A 16,305-nucleotide genomic window follows, 5' to 3' on the forward strand; every position below is an offset into this window, starting at 1 on the left:
TCGGGAAGCACCAAAGGCCACATGACGTACAACAAGCCCCGAATGGGGGTAGATCGCCCGGCGTGGGGGAGCTCAGATACCCCCCAATGCAGGAGCTTGATTGCCCGACGAGAAAGCCCGCAGTCGGCAACAAGAGTAAGATCATCCCGTCAACGGAAGGTGAGAGGCCCCCGAACACTGGAGGACAAAGAAGGGAGAGATTGAACTTTTATTTTGCCTTCCATCACAGTGAGGAATGTGGAGGAGTCACTGTGGTGGATGTTCATGTTAAAATGTATTTTGTGTGTTTTGTTGCTTTTTATTGGTATGACTGTATGGCAAATCAAATTCCTTGTATGTTGCAAAACATACTTTGCTAATAAAGTCTGATTATGATTATGATAATGCAATAATAACAAATCATACAAACCGCAAATAACCTAGAATCTTATCAAAAATCAATACTAACCAGGTTATTAAGCTTATGAGAAGGGTAAGAGGGAAGGGTTATATGGAGGTAGCAGTGCAGAACAAGTGTACAGTGACTCATAGTGATCACAGGACGTTCAAAAGGGTGAACTATTCATTTATGTGTTGCCCCATCCCCTATAAGTGTCAATGCATAAATCTATGAGGCTTTCTATGTTTTTACATTTATTCCACTTGTTGTTATTTTACTCAGAGCTGACTTGGTCCATTTTGTTGTATTCAAAGATAATATGGAGGGAATGCCAGGGAGAGGGGGTGACCACCAAATTTCAGCCGTAGCATCTTGCCAAAGAGCTACTTCACTGGGTCCACTCGTCTGCTATCAAGCCAATCAGACAGAAATAGATTGTTAATTTAGTTTAGAGATACAGCGCGAAAACAAGCCCTTCGGCCCACCGAGTCCGCGCCGACCAATGATCCCCGTACACTAACACTATCCTACACACTAGGGACAAGTTACAATTTTTACCCAAGCCAATTAACCCACAAACCTGTATGTCTTTGGAGTGTGGGAGGAAACCGGAGCACTTGTGGGACATCCACATGGTCATGGGGAGAATATACACAGACAGTATCCATTGTCGCGAGTGAACCAGGGTCTCTGCCGGTGTAAAGCAGCAGCTCTACCGCTGCGCCACCATGCCGCCCTGATCTATCATGAAAAATTATGTCTCTGGTTCCTCTGCCTTATGCAAAATATCATCTGCTTTGATGCAACCGCAGAGGAGGCAACAAAGAGTCGGAAGAAGGGCCTCGACCCGAAACGTCACCTATTCCCTTTTCTCCAGAGATGCTGGCTGACCTGCTGAATTAGAGAGGTCCATCTTCAGTTTAAACCAGCATCTGCAGTTCCTTCTGAACGCTGGCCTAATGAAGGATGTGTTTACTGCAAGTGGGTATCTAGATAGGGCCAAACCTTTTAAATCTGGTCATACAGATGCCAAAAGTACAACGCACTACACAATTCAATGCAAATATATTAGTCTCTCTGCCGTGATCTTTTGTCTATCTGACTTTGCTTTTGGTTCAGATTGGAAAGATTTCCAAACCCATGTACCTTGGCAAATGACAGCTGGTGCTCCTGACAGGGAACATTTGATTTCCCTGCGCTTTATGCTTAAGGCTTCTTGTTTTAATTCTGTTCAAGGCAGACAGATGTGTATTCAATTTGAATATTAATTTAAAAAAAAAATAACTTTATTGCAAAAAATGTAGATTGTAAACCTTGTACGTTGAGGTCAGTGGTTAGCACAAAAGCACATAGGACTTAAATAAATAACGTACTTTACGTTTCACTTTTTTCTCCAGCAATTTTTTTTTCTCTCTCTCTCTCTCTCTCCCACAAATTTGCCCGCTGACAAATTTGGTACAGATGGTCGGAACAGTGGAGAAGGCTGTCAAGGCTGATTTACCACTGCGTACATGACAAGAGGTCTGATTGTATCTGAAAGCCTTCATGAAGACCACATGGACCCTGACATTTTGTGATGAGCCCTGGAGAAGCCTTCCAGTGGACTGGAGGGAAAGGCTGCGCACCCTGAGCTGCCTGCAGGCCCTGAGACGCAGCACTCAGAGCTCGCGTCGGGCCGGGCTGGATCCACCGCCTCTGGACCTGAAGCACAACTGCACTCACACAACTCACTGGAAACTGCTGCCAAACCGAAACTTGGAGGCTGAACCCCTGCTCCCTTCCATGACGGCTCACCTGAACCTGCCAAGCTGAAGTGCTCCTGGAAACCGAGAGATTTCGGTAAGCCCTGTCCTTGACAAAACATTGTATTGACATTTATCGGTCTGAAGAAGGGTCTCGACCCCGAAACGTCACCCATTCCTTCTGTCCAGAGATGCTGCCTGCCCAGCTGAGTTACTCCAGCATTCTGTGTCTATCTTTAGAATTCTAATCAACCTGGCCTTGCAAATCCCTTTAGTATTAAAATAATAAACCATTTATGAAATTGCCTCAACTTTTTTTATAATACTGGGAATCATGAAAAAACATAAAAGTGAATTTTGATAGCCTGCTTCATTTATGATCACCTAAATTACAAATAATGTTTCCTTAAATCTCTGGTTAAAGTTTATTCCATACTCTAATCCAGTTTGAATACCTTTCACAGCAGATGCATTTTATCAACAGTCACTGACAAATGTTTATGATGGCACCCTTTTTAATAACTTGCTACTTAAGTGCATTCTGACTAATTAAAAAAAAACCCACTTTGATCAGTATGAAACTTTACAATAATTCATTAAAATATTTTGTGGTACACTTGAAAAATGTGGTCTATGCATTGTTACGTTAATGGCTTTAAAATAATGGTTTTACTGCTAAATAGCCTGTGAATTATGTACACAATGTCCTGTCTTCCAATATTCCAAGTGAAAATGGACTCCAGACATTCTATATATTGTCAAAAGTTGTTGAAGTTCTAAACATGTGCATCACAATCTTTAACCCCTTTCAACATATGACCATTTATTATGCTGAGGACTTTTGTGTTTTCCAATTGAACGCTACCCACTAATCCCTATTTTCTCAGGTTGCTATTCAAGGGACGATTCTCCACGTGAAATCCCTTTCTCAATACGATCTATAGCCGCGATGCCGGAGAGGAATTGGCAAACGGAGAGAAGAAAAAAATGAACAGTAAAAGTTTGAAACGTTGCCCTGAGAAAAAAAAAAGCTCTCCTTATTTCTCCAGCACGACGGTCTCATTAAGAAGACACGAAGGCAGCAACAAAAAAGTTCTGGTGTAAGTTCGGGACCAGCTTTGCAAACAAAATGGGAAAAGTGTGCGTCTCTTGCCGTGTGCTAACAACTACATCAAAGGAGCGAACGGCGTATGTATAAAGGTTTTGTGACTGAAAGGGAAATAGCTTGCAGGCACAAGGCACATGACTACTCCATTTAGGGGAAAGGGGCAGATCAGCTCAATCAGTACAGCCTCGGGGCTCAAATCCTAGACAATATATACCTTACACAACATTTAATTGTTTTCCTTTTCAGTTAGGGAGATCGAAGTGAAAAGCCACTGAACACATCACGCTGGTGAACATAAACTGCAGAGCCAGAGAATAGCATTTTTCGAGGTAAGCCGTTCGGTTATTTGTATAAAAGACTGCACGATAACCTGTCATATATTGCAAGCAGGCAGCATTCTGTTTGCAGATAAACTTTGGCACGTCTGCAAAATAAGATGATTTATAAGATCCCCCCCCCCCCCCCCCCCCCCCCCCCCCCCCCCTCCCCCGTTAAATATTGTTTCCCTGTCTCACGGTTAAGATGGTGATGGAGGAAAACTGAAATTATTTATATCTCGGTCCGTCTGTAATTATAGTCCAAGCTGCCTGAATCTGCTTTTGACTTCAGTTAGATATTGTGGAAAGTGCATGAAATCTCCAAGCTGAGGTGGATCTGTGAAAGGTGGTGATCTCAGAATGCACCATGCATTTTGCTGGCTAAATGTGACATATATATTAGGGATGATGGCAAGAGAGGTAGATGAAGGACATTCGTTGACCTGCATGGTGCTAAAAGTGTTGTATGTTCCTTCTGCCGCCTCCAACTGCTGCTGTGTGGACAGATTAGGACTTGACTATGGATTGGGACTGGGAAAGTTTAGCTCGCAAAAGCAAAGCCTCGTACATCAAGTACAACTTCATTTTCAAGTATTCTTCGCTGTGTCTCAACATTCAGTAGCACAGACATTTACACAATGGTTCAGGTGTAGTGGTTGGAGCAATGATATGATTATAGAGCAGCTGGCGAATCGGAAACAGAACAATAAGTGTGACATGCTTTTTTTCACCAATGCTTTACAGCCACTGAATGGTGTTTTATGAAAGTGCAGCCATTTCTGTAAATGCCTGAAGCTGGCTTCATTTGGTGCAATGACATATATGTGTGCAACGGGCGATTATCAACACCAGTTTAAAGAAATGATTAGCTGTCATCCGTTAAAAGATGTGTATTTCAGTAGGGGATTGCCGGCTCCCTGTTCCCGGGCTGGTTAACATTTGAAATAAGAAAAGACAACCAAAGCATTTGCACAAATGCATCGGATCCCATCACCCATCGACTCGGAGATTGTGTCGTGTGAAGGAAGGAACAGCAGATGCCGGTTTAAACCGAAGATAGGCAAAAAAAAAAGCTGGAGTAACTCAGCGGGTCAGGCAGCATCTCTGGCGAGAAGGAATGGGTGACGTTTCGGTTCGAGACCGAGTCTGAAGAAGGGTCGAGTCTGAAGAAACTTCACCCGTTCCTTCTCTCCAGAGATGCTGCCTTTCCTGTTGAGTTACTCCAGCTTTTTGTGTCTCTCTCCGGAGTTTGTCTCAGTGTTTATCATCAGTGACTCTGAATTTTGCCATCCGGGAGAAAGGAAGATTGCAGGTGGCAATGTGAAAAGGTGGCACAGGATCCATCACTTGTAACAATGCACTTTTAATTTTCACTCCAATTTAATTTATAGATTTGAAAATTAAGTAGCTGGGTAACAGGTCACCGAATCAGCGTAGCTTATTTTACACTATCTACCAGTCCGAAGTGTACCCATTGTGCATCTAGCATTGGTAGAATGTCGAAATAAGGAACTGCAGATGCTTCTTTACAAAAAGACACAAAGTGCTGGAGTCAATCAGCGGTTCAGGCAATCAAAATCCCCCCTCGCCTGTGTTCACCTATTATCTGCCATGTTGCTCCCTGCCCCTCCTCTTTCCTACTTTATTCACCCCCACCCCCAATAATCAGTCTGAAGAAGGGTCCCGACCCGCAACGCCGCCTATCCATGTTCTCCAGGGATGCTGCCTGATCCGCTGAGTTACTCCAGCACCTTGTGTCTTTTTTAGCATTGTTACAAGTTTGGCATCTAGAATTGGTGGTGTCACTTTAACAACTGTGCTGCACGATCAACACCTTCCTCTCTTTGGGGTGATCGCTGAATGTCAAACGTGCCAGAGAGTCTGTTTGTCCCTGTGGGAAAAAAACACATACAAAAAAACAACGCTGTCTTGAACAATGAACTATTCTTCATTTAGTAATCTCCCCCTGTTGTTAGTTTACATTGTTATCCAGCATCTTGCATGAAGACATACTGAACATCAGTAATGAAACTATAATGAGTCATTGGAATGGTGCTGGGGATATTGGCTATAAATATGATTATTTACAAACAAGGAAATGCAGTTGCCGGTTTACAAGAAAAAAGCCACAAAGTGCTGGAGGAACTCATCGGGTCAGGCACATCTCTGGAGAACGTGAATAGATTAAGCAAATTAGCTGCTGATTTCAACCATTGCATTCCCTCCCTCCCCACTCTAGTCATCCTGCTAGTTCCACTGTTCACATTGTTGTATCCCTTCATTATCACCTCACCCCCAGCCAACAATGGATCATTATGGGCTTCACCCTTCCTTGGTCATCTGTTGCCGGTCCAGCTTTTCTTACCTCCAGTTCCCCACACCCCCCCCACTCTACTTTCAATCTTCCTCCCACAATATGTAATATGTAAAAGAATATGTGATTCTGTTCCATTCTGTTTGTAGTTTGTTTGTTTGTTTGTTTTTTGCACAAAGTCCGCGAGCATTGCCACTTTTCATTTCACTGCACATCTCGTATGTGTATGTGATGAATAAACTTGACTTGGCTTGACTTGAAGAAGGGTCCCGAATCGAAACGTCACCCATCCTTTTTCTCCAGAGATGTTGCCTGACCCGTTGAGTTACTCCAGCACTTTGTGTCTATCTTCTTATTTGATTGACCAACTAATATGATTACTTAATTGGTTGCACTATTTTGGAGCATTCCTGCAAAATTCGCTTTCAAGGCACACATCATTTAGTTTAGTTTAGAGAAACAGAATGGGTACAGGCCCTTCGGCCCACAGAGTCCTCGCTGACCAGCGACCCCCGCACATTTACAGTACTCTACACACACTAGGGACAATTTTAACATTTACCAAGCCAATTAACCTAAAAACCTGTGCGCCTTTGGAGTGTGGGAGGAAACCGAAGATCTTGGAGAAAACCCACAGAGGTCACGGGGAGAACGTACAAACTCCGTACAGACAGCACGCGTAGTCTGGATTGAACCCGGGTCTCCAGCGCTGCAAGCGTTGTTATGCAGCAACTCTACCGCTGTGCTACCTGCCCCACCCTATAATTATTCATTAAGAGATTCGTAATGCTTAAGAATGAAATAAATGTGGTATATTCCTATTTCCCCTAAGCTGGCGATAGATTTGCTGAGAAAATAGATAGTTAACAGAGCGATCTGGAAAGTGGATTTTGTAGCACAGATTATTTTGGGCTCCACGTGATAGAGAAAGTCAGGCCCTTCACAAGGGGCTCAATAAGGTAAATTATTTCCTTCATATTGATATTCCAGGTTTGTAGAACATTTGGCTTCTGTAAATTGTTCAAGAAGGAACTGCAGATGCTGGAAAGGTAGACAAAATTACTGGAGAAACTCAAAGGTGCGGCAGCATCTATGGAGCGAAGGAAATAGGCAACGTTTTGGGCCGAAACCCTTCTTCAGAATTTTGTCTACCTTCTGTAAATTGGCCCTAGTGTACAAGGTAGAACTAGCAAAACAGCACGGAAAAAGGCCCTTCGACTCCCCCGAGTCCACACCGACCAGCGATCCCCATACGCTAACATTATCCTACACACACTGGGGGCAATTTACAATTATACCAAACCAATTAACCTACAAACCTGTACGCCTTTGGAGTGTGGGAGGAAACCGGAGCACCAGGAGAAAACCCACGCATATCAGGGGGAGAATATACAAACAAGCAAACAAGCACCCGTGGTCAGGATCGATCCTGGGCCCCTGGCAGTGTTGCTTAGCAACTCTGCTGCTGCGCCACACAGTGTGTGGGTGGTCATTGGTCGGGCTAGACCCGGTGGGCCCAATGGCATGTTCCCACGCTGTATCTCTAAAACAAAAAAAAACTATGAACAAAGATAAGCAGATATCACCTGGATTTCATTCATCGCTGAGGATGCTTGGCCAATAGATGGCGCTGGCATCTGCAGATGGAAACCATTGAGGTCTATGTGGCCACGAATTATGGAGCCCAGTGCTGAAAACCTCCCTCAGTAAGATCCCCATTGCCATGTCCCCATCATCATGACTCCTATTACCTCCCCCATGTCCTGCACTGCTCCACCTCCCAATGCTCAACACTTCCTCTACCTGCATTCCCTGACTCCTCTGCCGACCTGTCTTCTAACATTCTCAACAATTTCTCCTGATGATCTGTGAAGGACGGATCTGCAGATGCTGGCTTACACTCTGGAGTTTAGAAGGATGAGAGGGTATCCCATTGGAACATATAAGATTGTTAAGGGCTTGGACACGCTAGAGGCAGGAAACATGTTCCCGATGTTGGGGGAGTGCAGAACCAGGGGCCACAGTTTAAGAATAAGGAGTAAGCCATTTAGAATGGAGACGAGGAATCGCTTTTTCTCACAGAGAGTGGCGAGTCTGTGGAATTCTCTGCCTCTGAGGGCGGTGGAGGCAGGTTCTCTGGATGCTTTCAAGAGAGGGCTCTTAAAGATAGCGGAGTCAGGGGATATGGGGAGAAGGCAGGAACGGGGTACTGATTGGGGATGATCAGCCTTGATCACATTGAATGGCGGTGCTGGCTCGAAGGGTCAAATGGCCTACTCCTGCACCTATTGTCTATTGTCTATTGAAGATAGGAACAAAATGTTAGAGTAACTCTGCAGGTCAGGCTAGCACCTCTGGAGATAAGGGATAGATAACGTTTCAGGTCGGGATGAAGAAGGGTCTTGACCCAAAATGTCACCTCCCCATGTTCTCCAGAGTTGCTGCCTGACTTTTAGACTTTAGACTGCAATCCTAGAGATACCACATGGAAACAGGCCCTTCAGCCCACCGAGTCTGTGCCGACCAGCGTTCCCCCACACACTAACTCTATCCTACACATTGGGGATAATTTACAATTTACAGAAGCCAATTAATGTACAAACCTGCACGTCTTTGATTGAATGGTGCAGTTGACTGATGGGCCGAATGGCCTAGTTCCACTTCTATTCCTTATGACATCTTTGGAAACCGGAGCACCAGGAGCAAACTCACGCGGTCACAGGGAGAACGTGCAAACTCCGTGCAGACAGCACCCGTAGTCAGGATTGAACGTGGATGTCCGATGATGTAAGGCAGCAACTCCAACGCTGTGCCACCGTGCCACACAGTTACTCCAGCATCTTGTGACCTGATGTGGATTGTGCTAGAGAGATGGTATTCATTGCACTGTTGTGCTCAATCCAGGAGCCATTGTATCACAGGTTCAAACTAAATGCTTGAAGAGGTGCTCCAACTAGCTAGCATCAAAATAAGCAAAAGCATTTCTGTGCATTTTCCAATTTGCTGACACGCTGTTTTGAGAAATATTAATTATTTCCTGACTTCTCTACAGCATCTGCTGTTTGCTGCAGCCTTCCGCCAAATTTAATTTACATCAATTCAAAATCTTTTCCAAATTTTAGTTCCCCTCGGGTCCTGTCCATCCTGCAGTCTTAAGTGGAAGAGTAACTCAATGGTTCAGGCAGCATCGGTGGAGGGAATGGGCAGACGATGTTTCGGGTCGAGACCCTTCTTCAGACTGATCTGCTGAGTTACTCAAGCTTTTGTTGTTTTGCTCAAGGTTGCAGCATCTGCAGTTCATTGTGCCTGCAGTTTAAGTGACTGGATATGGGTGGTGAGTCGATGGAGTTCTTTACCCCAGAATTCTGCGGAGGCCAAGTCAATGGACATTTTTAAGGCAGAGATTGATCGATTCTTGAATAGTATGGGTGATGGGGGAGAAGGCAGGAGAATGGGGTCGGAGGGAGAGATAGATCATCCACGATTAGTTCAGTATAGTTTATTGTCACGTGTAATGAGGTGCAGCGAAAAGCTGTTGTTACATGCAGAAAGACAATACATGATTGAATGGCGGAATAGACTAGATGGGCCGAATGGCCTAATTCTGCTCCCGGCATTTATGAACTAATGAACTAACAGATTAGGTTGTAGTGGTCTAGCACTGGGAACATGGCGGAAAACACATGTGACAGGAGTAGTGGGCAGGGAAGAGAGAGGGAAGGGGAAGGGATAACCGGTCATTCCTTAGGGAGGCAAAGCCCTAACCTGGACAAAAACTCTTTCCTTTGCAATCCTCAGGTAATGGAGATCGCAGATGAAATGGTTTGGCAGTGTCCATATGTATGAGTATCAGACACTACATCTCAGGTCTAGTGTGATCCAAGTGTACTATTTTGTTAACATTTAATGAGAATATTATTATAGTTGTTTATTAATGATTTAGATGAAGGGATTACAAGTAACATTAGCAAATTTGCAGATGACACAAGGCTGGGTGGCAGTGTGAGGAGGATGCTATGAGAATGCAGGGTGACTTGGACAGTTTGGGTGAGTGGGCAGATGCTTGGCAGATGCAGTTTAATGTGGATAAATGTGAGGTTATCCACTTTGGTAGCAAAAACAGGAAGGAAGATTATTTTCTAAATGGTGTCAAGATGGGAAAAGGGGAAGTACAACGGGATCTGGGGGTCCTTGTGCATCAGTCAATGAAAGTAAGCATGCAGGTACAGCAGGCAATGAAGAAAGCGAATGGCATGTTGCCCTTCATAACAAGAGGGGTTGAGTGTAGGATCAAAAAGGTCCTTCTGCAGTTGTACAGGGCCCTAGTGAGACCACACCTGGAGTATTGTGTGCAGTTTTGGTCTCCAAATTTGAGGAAGGACATTCTTGCTATTGAGGGAGTGCAGCGATGGTTTACAAGGTTAATTCCCGGGATGGCGGGACTAACACATGCTGAGAGAATGGAGTGGCTGGGCTTGCATACTCTGGAATTTAGAAGGATGACAGGGGATCTTATTGAACCATATAAGATTATTAAGGATTTGGACACGCTAGAGGCAGGAAACATGTTCCCGATGTTGGGGGAGTCCAGAACCAGGGGCCACAGTTTAAGAATAAGGGGTAAGCCATTTAGATGAGGAAACACTTTTTCACACAGAGAGTTGTGAGTCTGTGGAATTCTCTGCCTCAGTGGGCAATGGAGGTCGGTTCTCTGGATACTTTCAAGAGAGAGCTAGATTGGGCTCTTAAAGATAGCGGAGTCAGGGGATATGGGGAGAAGGCAGGAACGGGGTACTGATTGGGGATGATCAGCCATGATCACATTGAATGGCGGTGCTGGATCGAAGGGCCAAATGGCCTACTCCTGCACCTATTGTCTATTGTCTATTCTGCTGACTAGTGAATCGTTTTGTTTAGTTTAGTTTCGAGATACAGCACGGAAACAGGCCCTTCGGCCCACCAAGCCGTACCGACCTGCGATCCCCACACATACCACTATCCTACACACACTAGGGCAAATGTTTACATTTACACCAAGCAAATGAACTGACAAACCTGCACGTCTTCTGAATGTGGAGAGAAAACCCACGCAGGTCATGGGGAGAACATACAAACTCTGTACAGGCAGCACACGTAGTCGGGATTGAATCCGATCGCTCACGCTATGAGACGGCAGCTCTACCGCTGCGCCACCCACCATGCCGCCCACGGTGTTTACCTATTAAATAGTAATCAGAAAATATTTAAGCTTGCCAAGTGTGGAATCTTTGTCTATGACCACTGAAAAGAACGCAAAATGACGGCGCTTAAATATTAATTCAGGATTTGTTTATTTTCCTTGCATTGCCAGCAGGGCAGAAAAACTGCAATATTCACTGAATAATATTACACTATTAACAAAAAACGGTAGATTTGTGACTGTAAGCAAAATTGCTAAAGATAATCAGGGATGCCATTGATAAGTGGCATCAATTGATGAAAAAGTTGAGATCAAATAAAAATGAAAATTATAAATCAGAGCATTGAGTATAGAAGTTGGAATGTAATGTTAAAATTGTACAAGGCATTGGTGAGGCCAATTCTGGAGTATGGTGCACAATTTTGGTGGCCTAATTATAGGAAGGATGTCAACAAAATAGAGAGAGTACAGAGGAGATTTACTAGAATGTTGCCTGGGTTTCAGCACCTAAGTTACAGAGAAAGTTTGAACAAGTTAGGTCTTTATTCTTTGGAGCGCAGAAGGTTAAGGGGGAACTTGATAGAGGGCTTTAAAATGATGAGAGGGATAGACAGAGTTGACGTGGATAAACTTTTCCCATTGAGAGTAGGGAAGATTCAAACAAGAGGACATGACTTGAGAATTAAGGGACAGAAGTTTAGGGGTAACATGAGGGGGAACTTCTTTACTCAGAGAGTGGTAGTGGTGTGGAATGAGCTTTCAGTGGAAGTGGTGGAGGCAGGTTTGATTTTATCATTTAAAAATAAATTGGGTAGGTATATGGACGGGAAAGGAATGGAGGCTATGGTCTGAGTGCAGGTATATGGGACTAGGAGAAAATAAGTGTTCGGCACGGACTTGAAGGGCTAAGATGGCCTGTTTCCGTGCTGTAATTGTTACATGGTTATATAACATTGCAAAGGGAAGTCAACTGCAAATCAATAAAATGTATTACTGTAGAGCCACATCACAAGCTGGTTAGCAATATCATATTCAGGGACAGTTTCTTCCCAGCTGTTATCAGGCAACTGAATCATCCTACCAGAGGCCAGTGCTGAACACCTATCTACTTCTTTGGTGACCCTTGGACTATCCTTGATCGGACTTTGCTGGCTTTACCTTGCACTACACGTTATTCCCTTATCATGTGTCTATGCACTGCGAATGGCTCGATTGTAATCGGGTATTGCCTTTCCGCTGACTGGTTAGCAAGCAACAAAAGCTTTCCACTGTACCTCGGTACACGTGACAATAAACCAAACTGCACTGAACTGATATTTCTCTGCACAATACATTTTCTTCTGCCACCACCTCCATAACAAATTAAAAAACGTTTCTGTTCAGCGAAATCGCCCACAATTACAAATCGAGCATTTCAGAAAAATATACCCAGCTGGAGATTTCCTCAAGTAATTCTTTGATTTGGGCACCAAACACAACAGGACAAGAATATATATGTTGTAATCACGCTGCAATTATTGTAACACCAATACCTGAATGCGGGAGACTATTTTCCCAAACAATATGTGGCAATCGTTTATGCTAACCTCTATTTTTAGCTGGTGACCAACTTGTATTTCACTATCTGCCTTCATTAGAATGCTCCAGGGCATTCATTTCAGATTTTTCATGCACCACCTATCTTAAAAGGGGAAATTTCAGTAATTTGAATCTCTCCTGCAACATGACGGCTGTACTAAAGTTAAACCAACTTCGTTTATTTTCAAAGGGAGAAGGTCTCGTTCATTCGTGGTGGCAGCAATGATTATTCTTGTTTCTCCGATGGACGATCACTGCACCACGTTCCCGATTAACATAGGACATAGAACAGTGCAGCACAGGAACAGCACGGTGGCGCAGCGGTAGAGTTGCTGCCTTGCAGCACCAGAGACCCGGGGTTCTGACCACGGGTGCGGTCTGCATGGAGTTTGTACATTCTCCCCGTGACCTCGTGGGTTTTCTCCGGGTGCTCCGGTTTTCCTCCCACATAGGTGAATTGAAATCTGTAAATTGTCCCTAGTAGTGTAGTCAAATCAAGTCACTTTTATTTCTATAGCACATTTAAAAAAACAACTCTCGTTGACCAAAGTGCTTTACATTGGTGGAGGTATTAACGTTTTACAACAGTGGTTCATAGATTAAGTACATACATAAATACATACATATAGCCCTCCCTCAGAGGACGTCAAGAAAGGCTTGAGAGTAAAGATGAGTTTTAAGTCTCGACTTATGTCGATGCAGTTCTGATGGGAAGAGGGATGCTGTTCCACAGTCTAGGAGCTGCAACCGCAAAGGCGCGGTCGCCCCTGAGCTTGTGCCTGGACCGCGGGATATTCAGTAACCCCAAGTCGGCCGATCTGAGGGGCCTGGAGGTGGTGTGGTGGGTGAGCAGACTTTTGATGTAGGTGGGGGCAAGCCCGTTAAGGGCTTTGTAAACATAAAGAAGGATCTTGAAATTTATTCGGAACCCCACAGGGAGCCAGTGGAGAGAGGCCAGGATCGGGGTGATGTGGTCCCTTTATCGGGTGCCCGTCAGGAGTCTCACTGCGGCGTTTTGGACCAGTTGCAGGCGGGACAGGGAAGAATGGCTGATGCCAGTACGGATGATTGTTCGTCGGTGCGGACACGGTGGGCCGAAGGGCCTGTTTAAACCACATCACTAAACTAAACTATAACCTAAACTAAAGCAAACTAAACTAAACTATGGGGCAGCAGAGTAAAGTTGCTGCCTTACAGCACCAGAGATCCGGGTCCGATCCTGACTACGGGTAGGTCGTCTGTACAGAGTTTGTACGTTCTCTCCGTGACCTGCGTAGGTTTTCTCTGGGATCTCTGGTTTTTTTCCACACTCCAAAGATATGCAGGTTTGTCGGTCAATTGGCTTGAGATTGTCCCTAGTGTGTGTGGGGTAATGTTAATGTGTGGAGATCGCTGGTCGGCGTGGACTCGGTGGACGGAAGGGCCTGTTTCTGCGCTGTATCACTAAACCACAATGTTATGTGCCGAACTTGATGCCAAGTTAAACTCTTCCATGTGCCTATGTAAAAGCCTCTTAAACGCCACTGCGGCAGCGAAATCACATTGTATAAGTTTCATGCTGCTGACAGCACGAGTGATCTGAATTACAGTGCGTGGACACATTCACCAACTAAGGAAGCGTTAGTCATCACACCATCCCAATTATGTTTGTTTGGTGAGCAGCCTCATTAAGTTAGTTCCCAAGTGATGTCATCAGGACTTGCTCCTGAAAGAAAAATAATTTGTTTTCTCGAACCAGATAGACTTCCCGAAGGACAGGCAAAGTTCATTGCAATTCCTTTTTCTCCTCAAACAGTTTGTTTTTGGTAAAGATGGTGACATTCTCTAATTTAACATGTTTCACATAGCTGGTGGGTGGCTTTAATCCATCCAGTCCAGCGATCAGCTCTGCAGTGTCAATTAAATGTGATCTGTGGTATGTGTACTCCATCTGGAAATGGAGTCAGAAATAAACTGTGAAATTTGTGGTTAAAAGGCAGAAAGCAGAACGTGGTCCCATTCTGCACTGCACAAACTTCAACCATATAGTATTGCGTACAGTTTTGGTCTCCAAATCTGAGGAAGGACATTATTGCCATAGAGGGAGTGCAGAGACGGTTCACCAGACTGATTCATGGGATGTCAGGACTGTCTTATGAAGAAAGACTGGATAGACTTGGTTTATACTCTCTAGAATTTAGAAGATTGAGAGGGGATCTTATAGAAACTTACAAAATTCTTAAGGGGTTGGACAGGCTAGATGCAGGAAGATTGTTCCCGATGTTGGGGAAGTCCAGGACAAGGGGTCACAGCTTAAGGATAAGGGGGAAATCCTTTAAAACCGAGATGAGAAGAACTTTTTTTTCACACAGAGAGTGGTGAATCTCTGGAACTCTCTGCCACAGAGGGTAGTCGAGGCCACAGTTCATTGGCTACATTTAAGTGGGAGTTAGATGTGGCCCTTGTGGCTAAGGGGGTCAGGGGGTATGGAGAGAAGGCAGGTACGGGATACTGAGTTGGATGATCAGCCATAATCATATTGAATGGCGGTGCAGGCTCGAAGGGCCGAATGGCCTACTCCTGCACCTAATTTCTATGTTTCTATGTTTCTATAGCATACTCTGGCCCTGCGACCTCACGGAATGAACATTCGTCTCTCCAATTTTAGGTAACACCCACCCCATTCTCCCCCTCTCTCTTTCCTGACCCTTGTGTGCACCCATTCTTTCACTATATCATCCCCCTTTCCCCTTCCCACCCCCGCCCCCTTCTCCCTCCCTCAGGCTGCGGATTTCGCTCCCCTTCTCAACACTCTTTTGACTCCTCAATTTCTCCTCTTTGGTCCCCAATTGTTACCCTTTTGTCTTATTTTCACATCTAGCCTCTGTCCACCCATCTGCCAATTAAAAAAAAAAATCCCTCAGCTGTATCCACCCATCACTGGTCAGAATTTGTAACTTTGTAAGCACCCTTTAAGGGGGGACAATTTGCATTCAAATATTTGCAAGGTATGCAAGCAAAGAAGTCAATTCAATTCAATGTTATATCTTTGCACTAAATGCTGTAACCTTTATCCTTTTGTTCCGCACTGTGCATTGCTTGATTGCATTCATGTACAGTCTGTTCTTTGACTGGATAGCACGCAGACAGGGCAGTGGCACGGTGGCGCAGTGGTAGAGTTGCTGCCTCACAGCGCCAGAGACCCGGGTTCGATCCTGACTGTGCGGAGTTTGTACGTTCTCCCTGTGACCGCGTGGATTTTCTCTGAGCGCTTCGGTTTCCTCCCACATCCCAAAGACCTTTGAGTTTGTTGGTTAATTGGCTTCTGTAAATTACCCCTAGAGTGCAGGATATGAAAGTGGGACAACGTGGAACTAGTGTGCGTGCGGGTGAGCAATGGTTGGCTTGGACCTGGTGAGCAGAAGACCTCTGTGTCCACGCTGCATCTTGACACGAAACTAAACTAAAAGCTTTCCACTGTACCTTGGTACACGTAACAAAAATAATCAAAATTAAACAAAACTATACATCCACATAAAAAAACATTCCTCAAATCAGTTTTGAAAGAGATGGCAAATATGTCATTGTAATTAGTGCTTTTATTTGGATATTGAAGATTTTGGACAGCTCACACAATACCTTAAAGAAATAATGAGCGCTGACAAGCACATGTTATTTTCTGTTTTGCTCTCTGCCTCTGTACCAGCCT

General features: G+C 44.5%; 1 protein-coding gene across 3 annotated transcripts in view; it reads left to right on the top strand.

The window, feature by feature from the left end:
* The first annotated feature begins 1,725 nt into the window (after nucleotides 1-1,725).
* The window catches only part of prr35 (proline rich 35), a 44,199-nt gene continuing 29,619 nt past the window's right edge, over nucleotides 1,726-16,305 (top strand). Inside the window, exons 1-3 of one of the 3 annotated variants that reach the window (XM_055651155.1) lie at nucleotides 1,726-2,218; nucleotides 3,009-3,221; nucleotides 3,476-3,558. The gene's annotated coding sequence lies outside the window, so the exon portion shown is untranslated. Of the gene's footprint in view, nucleotides 2,219-2,526; nucleotides 3,559-16,305 lie in introns of those variants that run through there. The other 2 variants (XM_055651154.1, XM_055651156.1) reach the window with 2 other exon arrangements.

The sequence above is a fragment of the Leucoraja erinacea genome, chromosome 20 (genome assembly GCF_028641065.1).
Source record: "Leucoraja erinacea ecotype New England chromosome 20, Leri_hhj_1, whole genome shotgun sequence".
NCBI classification, from domain to species: Eukaryota; Metazoa; Chordata; class Chondrichthyes; order Rajiformes; family Rajidae; genus Leucoraja; species Leucoraja erinaceus.